Raw genomic sequence first — 8,332 nt, forward strand, 5'->3', positions numbered from 1 at the left:
GACAGAGTCTCATTATGTAGCCCTGGCTGTCCTAGAACTCTCTATATAGGTCAGGCTGGTCTCAGATTCCTGCAAATTGTCTACCCCTGCCCTCCAACTCCTGGGACTTAAACTTGGATTAATTGTCAATCTTGGTGCCAATCACCTTTATCCCAGTAAGCAATCTAGAAAGCCCTTGTTTTATTGCTTTGTATTTTTAGGTGGGGTGCCATGTAGCCCAGGCACTCATAACCCTACCTCCACCTTCCAAGCCCTGGGATGACAGGTGTGTGCCACCACGCTTTGCTCAGACAACCTTATACTGCTGATCTTCCTGCCTCCAACCTCCATGCGGTAAGAAAACAGGAGTGTGCTAGCACTGCTGGCCTAGTGCCTGTTTCCCCTTAGCTTGGAGACTAACTCCTGGCCTTCTGGTTACTTCATCATATTCACCCCTTAAGCCACCCCGCTTTATCCAGGAATGTTCCCAAGCTGTCGGAGAGGCAGCTGGGAGATCTGGTCCTCCCACCTCCACAATTGGCATCAGTGAATAAACTACCTTTCCCCAAACCTGCTCCAGTGATCAGCACTGCCAGATGATTATAGAGACCTGCCCTGGTAACAGGAGACACGGTCACCCCCTTGATCAGGCAGGAAATGGAAAGCAATAGTTTTCCATGCACTTAGGCTAAGCTGCAAACCAGGGTACCATTCCCAGTACCGCATAAGCCAGACTCAGGTGGTATACACCTGTCACTTCATCCTTGCTGAGGATAAAAATTTTAAGGATAATAAATAAATAAATAAATAAATAAATAAATAATCAAGGCAATCCCTGTAGCTGGTGAGCAGAAAGGACCAGGAGCACCTCCTCGTGTGCTAGTGAGAAAGGGTCTCACTAGCTAGCCCAGGCTAGCCTCAAGACCCTGCCAGGTGCTGGGATGACCGGCATGCAGCACCTGCAGTGCTAACTAGCTACTGTGTATTCTGGGTAAGCACTTCACAAACTGAGCTACACCCCAGCCTTCAAAGATGTCTAAGTAGACGTTTAACCAGCACACTGGCGCTCCTCCGTGTGGGCATTCATGCTGCCGTCGAAGTAGAGGATAGAAAGTCGGGGGCCGTGTATGTGCTCCACGTTGGTGACAGGCTTCAAAGTGGCAGAACAAACCTAAGGGGAGTGGTCAAACAAAGCCTGGTTCCCTGAGTTATATGCAACGTTACGTAGCTGCCTACAGATTCTGCCAGAACCGCCCCCTGCAGAACCGCACCTGGCCGCCAGAAGGAGCCTTAAAATCCTGCGGATAGTGCCGAGCCCTACCCTCCGGCCTTCCGGGAGCTCACAAACCTCAATTGCAGCCGCTTCTGACCGGTTCACTAAAATCCAGCAAGCCCGCTACTCTCTGGCCCTTTCGTTTCAAAGCTTCCGTTCCGCGTTCAGGAGCGTGGACCTGCCTGCTCCGGTTTCGGCAGATATCTTGCGTGTCCCCGCGTCCCCGCAGTTCTGTGTGTGTCTTCATGATAAATCCCTGGGATTCCTGTTGTTCCCCTCGAGCTGGAATTTGAGTTCCAGAAAGGCTGAGAGACTCTTTGCGTGGTCTTGGCAAGGCTATTGGGCTACTTGACGATCTGTTTATTTGGACACACAGTGAGCACACAATGCCGTGCTCAAATCACACCACAACAGGCGCTCAGTCGCCACTGGTTTATAGAACCTCCTCCTATTCTATTCACAGTATTGGAGGAATTGGATTTTTAAAAAAAAAGTGGAGATGCCGGGGATTGAACCCGGGGCCTCATACATGCAAAGCATGCGCTCTACCACTGAGCTACATCCCCTGATGAGACGTTGTTCCTCTGGAAAAGGTGATGGAAACCAAATGCACGCTGTTCTAAGGCTTTTCGATTTCATGATATGGGTGTCATGAGTTAAGGCCTTGGGAGAAAAGGAGAGAGAGACGGAGATTAAAAAAAGAACCAGAAAGGACAGAGGAAAAAAACCTGACAGGAAGAACGTAGAGAGGAGGCGTGTGCCCGCCACTATGTTAGTCTGTCTATAGCTGCTAGTCTGTAAATCACTGTTTATAGCTTTTCCTCGTTAGTATAGTGGTGAGTATCCCCGCCTGTCACGCGGGAGACCGGGGTTCGATTCCCCGACGGGGAGGCTGCATGGTAGGTTTTGCACTTTAGAAATCCTGGCCTTAGCCTTCTGAATTCTACCCATAGACAGATACTCTCTCCTACTTTGATGATCCACTGACTTCTTCACTTAGGATGGGCATGTGTTAAGCATGGGTAGGAAGGAAGTCCAGTCCTAAGGCTATGGCCAAGAAGTCGCCCCTCACCTCTTCACCCACTTCCTTTTCCTCCTACTTTTCTTTCCCACCTTATTCCATTTTTGTCCTTAAGATGGGATTTATTTTATTTATATTTTAAAATCCAAATAAAAACAGGCGCTGAGAACGCATACATCAGGTGTCCGCTTCTCACCAAGGTTTTGTTTTTTAACTCCTGGTTTGCCTGTAACCATGGTAGGCTTTTAAATCCAGGAAAAATCCTCCTGGCTTACAGAACTTCGTCTCCTGTCTCAGTTTTTGGCTTGTTTTATTTATTTTTTTTTTGGTTGGTTGTTTTTTTTTTTTATACAAGACTTCATGTATCCAAACTAATTTTTCAAAAAAGATTTGTCTATCTTATTTTATGTCTAGTACTGTTTTGCCTACTCGTGGGTATGTGCACTACAGGCATGCCAGCTGCTTGTAGATGTCAGTAGAGAGATCAGATTCACGATGTGAGGTGGGGTCGAGGCGGGATTAGAATTCCAAGAAGGAGAAAGCCCCCCTGTTTCCTCTAAATCATCTCCAAAGGTGATACAGCCTCCATCCTGGTTAGGAAAACCCAGTGTTGTGGATGAGCAGGTATACTGGCGAGGTGAGCTCCATCTGCCAAGCCATGACAAAACCCCAAAGTCTGGGAATGTTAAGCAACAGAGAAGTAAGTCCCCTGGGACTAGAGGCTGCAAGCTCAAGGCAGTTCCCGTGTGTGTGTGTGTGTGTGTGTGTGTGTGTGTGTGTGTGTGTGTGTGTTTCCTTTCCCAGCCTCCCCTTCTCATAGGACCCACTCCAATGACTCACATAGTTATAGCCATTCTTTCTAATATGTCACATTGTGACATATTAGATAGTGTCAGGGCTGAGGCACATGACTTTTGGAGGGGACACTTGGCCTGCGGAAAGGTGACCGTGCCTGTGGTTAGGACTTTCCACTTTCCACCGAACCATCACGCCAACTCTTGGACACATCCTTTTCCTTCCCCTAATCCCAAATCAAGACCATCCACAAGGCCCCTTCCTCCTCCTGGGCCCCCCCCCCTCCTCCCCTCCCCCATGTCCCCTTCCCAGGCCTTCTCCTGCAGGCGTGGCCCAGACACCACAGCTCCAGGTTGGACCACTACACCAGCTCTCCCCACTCCTGTTATGTGGCTGCCTCCCTAAGCTCGCTGCTGTATGCTCTCAGCAGCCCACCTCGGGCTCACTTCCTCCCCTTGCTTCCCCCCACTTTCTGCTTCCCGTAAGGGGATAGAGCAGGCATGGCCCTTGCCCATCGACACCTCTTTCGCTTCCCCGTGCTTTGCTGTGCTGAGCATGAGTGCAGATATGTAGACCACGTCTGGTGGCCGGATTTGAGTCAGGTGTGGCCCTGCCCAGCCTGAGCCTCATTTCCGGAGTGTTTACTTGCCCAGCCGGCATCTGCTACCCCCGGGCGCCTGGCAGCTGACGGCATTCCGAATAGACCACCGGCGGGGAGGAGCAGAACTTTGAACCAAGAAGGGCTCATTCGAGCGTTTTTTACTCGCTCAACAAACATTTAATAAGCACCTTCTATATCGCGCCAGCACTGGGGTCTTCTCAGTGACTGAGACCAGCGTAGGTGTGTGTTTCCAGTTATAGATAGGGGAAATGATAAATAAATTCGCAGCGGACAATAAGGTCCTGGGCTTCCAGAAAGTGCCTTCTCTTAGTGGCCTTAGGGGACGCGAGAGGACCACAGCACGAGGGTGATCCAAGAATGAGTCGGGTGGTGTGAATTTCTAGGCATCAGAACTTGGGGAAAAGAAAGAAAAAAAAGTAGAAAGAAAAAGAAACAAAGAAAGAAAGAGAAAGAAAGAAACAAAAGAAAGAAAGAAAGAAAGAAAGAAAGAAAGGACAAACACATTAGGAACGACAAGGAGAGAAAAAACAGCGCCATACTCGCAGCCGCCGAAATAGCTCAGTTGGGAGAGCGTTAGACTGAAGATCTAAAGGTCCCTGGTTCGATCCCGGGTTTCGGCAGCTCTTCCTTTTTCGAAACTCCTTTCCAATTTATCAGATCTTTTCGTTTTCTTTCTACACAAAATCCCGCAGCATCATACACTGGTGAAAAAGCTCCGGAAACTTCCATTCCGCTCATTTTTGACAGTGAATCGACCTAACTCAAGTGCCTTACGCTCACGCGTGTACTAATCTCTGTGATGTCTGCCGGTGTACGTTTAGCGTCTATTTATTAATGTCTGCGTTCTGAATCCAGGTGGCTAAGTAAAAGCCTAAGTAAAGAATGGACACTTCAAGAACACGATTTCATCAAATCAGATTAATTTTCTGTAAATTAGTGTGTCACGGTATTAAAAGAGCCTTAAAGGAGCTTCTTGCCAAAACCATGTTCAGCTCCCTTCCTCGTTAGTATAGTGGTGAGTATCCCCGCCTGTCACGCGGGAGACCGGGGTTCGATTCCCCGACGGGGAGGTTGGCAAATTGTCTTTTTTCAATCAACTCTTTGGTGATTTCCGTTCCTTTTCCAACCTGTTTAAACTCTGGAACTAGTTCAAATATACCCAACCCCGTCGCCGAAGAATTAGCCCGACCCTCTTTGCTGGACTCTAGCCTCTTCAACACGAGCTGAGTCCGGGTAGCAGGTCTCTAGAAAGACACCTCTTTGCAACTGCCATGTGTTTGTCTCCCTGGTCCCCCGACCCGGCTCTCTATTCGGAGCGCGCTGCGTCTCCTTTTTTTTTTTTTTTTTTTTTTTTTTTTGAGGGGGTACGGGGGGGCGGTATCGAGACAGGGTTTCTCTGCGTAACTGCGTCTCCTTGCCCCGGGGTCTTCTGATGTCTGTGAATTTGGGACGCTTTCTTGTCCCCGCACAACTGCACATCTTCCCGTTCCGTCCATTTATTCCTTTGTTGGCCCTCTTAGAGGGCTTGGGTGGTCAGTAAAAAGGAGCCAACCACCAGGAGAACTGGGAACATCGTTCCGCGATGAGGGAACAAGTGCAAATGCGCTGTCGGGAAGAAGAGGAGCAACCTCGGCTTGCTCCTGAGCCTGCAAGGTCGTGCCCTCTGTTCTCTCCCAGAGCCTCGGACCTAGAGGTCTAAGGGCCACATCAGTTGCCAATGGACGCCTCTTATACTCCGTGAGCAACGAAGCCTCCAACACCCGGAGACCCAGGGGCAAGATGGTGTGGGACTTCACACATGGGGCAGGGGCATGACGGTATAGGATGCAACAGCCCCTCTCGGGTAGTCCACCCCAGCGACTACTGCCACAACTGGTATTCGAGTCTACAGTCTCTGTCCTTGACGACTGTCCCTGTAAGCAGCCAGGGTTGGGTCTATCGATTGTCTCCATACCCCCACCGGAAGCTCAGAGAGGTCAGGTCACCCCAGCTGCTACGCCCAGCACTCTTGCAGACGACGTCAAGCCGCAGTTGCTGTGAGCCCGCAGATGGGTATGAATGGCAGGTAATTTGAGGGCGCGGCATCCACACTAAACGTGATAGGCAATCCCCCGGGGTTAGCCTTGGAGGCTTGGGGGCCTCTCCTCAGAGCTCGCAGTCAAAGAACAAACTCCCGCCCCCCAACCCCACCCCGACCCTTTCACTGATATATTGCAGTTTGAGTTCTTGCTCCAAATTTGAGTCGTAATTGTGGTGCCTGAAACTGGCCATTTTCATGTACAGAAATTTCTTCCAGGAGCTGGGTAGGAGGAGAGAGAAAGAGGAAGAGTAACAAGCAGACCTATAAACTCAGTCATCGAGGTTGGAAAGCGTCTCAAATGTGAGGAAGCAGAGAATTCTGGGTAATGAGCTTTGGGGTCAAGTCCTTAATTTGGGGGAATTAATATATTTATTTATGTATTTACTTTCTGTTTGTTCTTTGAATTGTAAAAAAATTAGCTTATAAACAACGAACTTACTCACTTTGGAAATATAAGTCAATTTGTTTTTCTTAAAACTCTTTTAAATAAATACAATTTTAATTCTGAAGGAGACAGAAAAAAAAAAAACCTGATCCATTATCGGCATAGGGAGGATTTTCCGATAAGTAGGAAGAGCGGGTGGGGGATGTAGCTCAGTGGTAGAGCGCATGCTTTGCATGTATGAGGCCCCGGGTTCGATCCCCGGCATCTCCACTTCTTTTGCACAGGATCTGGTTTTGTTTCCTTTCTGTTTCCGGGTCTTTGCAACTAAATAGTGCCAGGAAAGACATCGTTGTAATGATCGCTATTGCAGTGATCTCTTGGAACTGAGAAATTTACATTCAATTCTTATCCTAAAACCTGTAAAAATTTGAACATTCGTTGCTAGAAGAGTCCGAAGAGAGCGGGCATCAGCGCAAGTTGGTGACCAGATGGCTTTGATTATTGAACCGCTGCAAAACTAGAGGTAGAACCATCAGGGGATTTTGTACGCTGTGGCTCTGGATCATCGTCTGACGCTCACGGTGCAGACGTGCAAGGCACTAGAAGTCCCGCAGCCCCAGCCAGGGCCTGGCTTTACGCAGCTGACGCGACATCTGATAAGACACACACAAGGGGGACGCGACATCTGATAAGACACACACAAGGTGGGCTTTTCTTGCTTAGAGATGCACGTACCTGCATGTCTTATCGTTCAATTAAAGGTGCACTTTGATAAAAACTAAAGTTTTTTATTGGTTATGCCTCCCGAGTGCTGGGATTAAAGGCGTGCACCACCATCACCTGGCTTGAAAGTTCATTTTTAATTAATATTTTTTTGGTTAGCATGTGAACTACCAGGTTTCATGGAAGCACATCTGCGCATGTGTGTCTATGTTGTTCCTCCCCCCCCCCCCAGCCCCCTACACACAGTTTTTTTCCAAGACGGGTTTTTTTCTGTGTATCTCTGGCTATCCTACAACTTGCTTTGTAGACCAGGCTAGTCTGGAGCTCAAAGAGATCTGCCTGCCTCTGCCTGGGATTAGATTAAAGGCATGCCACCACCACCGGGCAAAAAATATGCTTTTTCAACTGCTGGATTTTATTTTAAACTAGGAGTAGTTGTCCATGCCTGTATTTCCAGGATTTGGGAGGCTGAGCTCTAATGATGAGTTCCAAGCCACTTCGAGCTAAGAGACTTGTTTCCAAAAACAATTTAAACAATAAAATAAATGGCGGGGGGGGGGGGGGGGGGCGGCGCTGCTGGAGAGATGGTTCAGAGGTTAAGAGCACTGTCTGCTCTTCTAGAAGTCCTGAGTTCAATTCCCAGCAACCACATGGTGGCTCATAACCACCGATAATGAGATCTGGGGTGCATGCAAGCAAAACACTATATATTTAATAAATAAATAAATCTTTAGAAAAAGAGGAGGAGAAAGAAAAACCAGAGAGAGAGAGAAAGAGAGAGAGAGAGAGAGAGAGAGAGAGAGAGAGAGAGCAAGCGCAGAGGTTCACAGGGCAGCTCACAATCACCTATAACTCCGGTTCCAGTGAATTCTACACCTTCCCCTGTCAGGTACTGCATGCACATGGTGGGTGACCAGACCATGCGTGCAGGACGCCAGTAATAAAATCCCTAGACAGAAGCCTTTGAGATGGCTTAGTGAGTAATGTGGTAGCTACAGGTTCCACCAGGCCTGGGTAAGGTGACTCCACAGGCCTGTCATTGAAGGGCCAGAGTAAGCCGGATCTGATCTCTGCTGTTTCAACTCATGGTGTTAACCCCTGCACCACCACCTGAGTCAGGTGGTGCTCGCCTTTAATTCCAGTACTCGGGAGACAGAGGCAGGCAGATCTCTCTAAATTTGAGGACAGCCTGGTCTACAAAGCCAGTCCAGGACAAGCCAGGACTACAAGAGAAACCCTGTCTCACCAAAAAGAAATAAAAATAAAGTCAGGCCGGGCGGTGGTGGTGCACGCCTTTAATTCCAGCACTGGGGAGGCAGAGGCAGGTGGATGGCTGTGAGTTCGAGGTCAGCCTGGTCTACAAAGTGAGTCCAGGATGGCCAAGGCTACACAGAGAAACCCTGTCTCGAAAAACAAAACAAAACACAACAAAAAAATAAAAAATAAAGTCAGGC

General features: G+C 48.6%; 1 long non-coding RNA gene across 1 annotated transcript; it reads left to right on the top strand.

Moving 5' to 3' along the window:
* Positions 1-5,640: 5,640 nt before the first annotated feature.
* LOC311586276 lies at positions 5,641-6,797 on the top strand. Its single transcript, XR_014775509.1, has 3 exons — positions 5,641-5,755; positions 5,987-6,092; positions 6,601-6,797. It is a non-coding gene; the product is annotated as an uncharacterized lncRNA (long non-coding RNA).
* Positions 6,798-8,332: the final 1,535 nt, after the last annotated feature.

This window comes from Acomys minous (genome assembly GCF_964271855.1).
Source record: "Acomys minous genome assembly, chromosome: 16".
Taxonomy (NCBI): Eukaryota; Metazoa; Chordata; class Mammalia; order Rodentia; family Muridae; genus Acomys; species Acomys minous.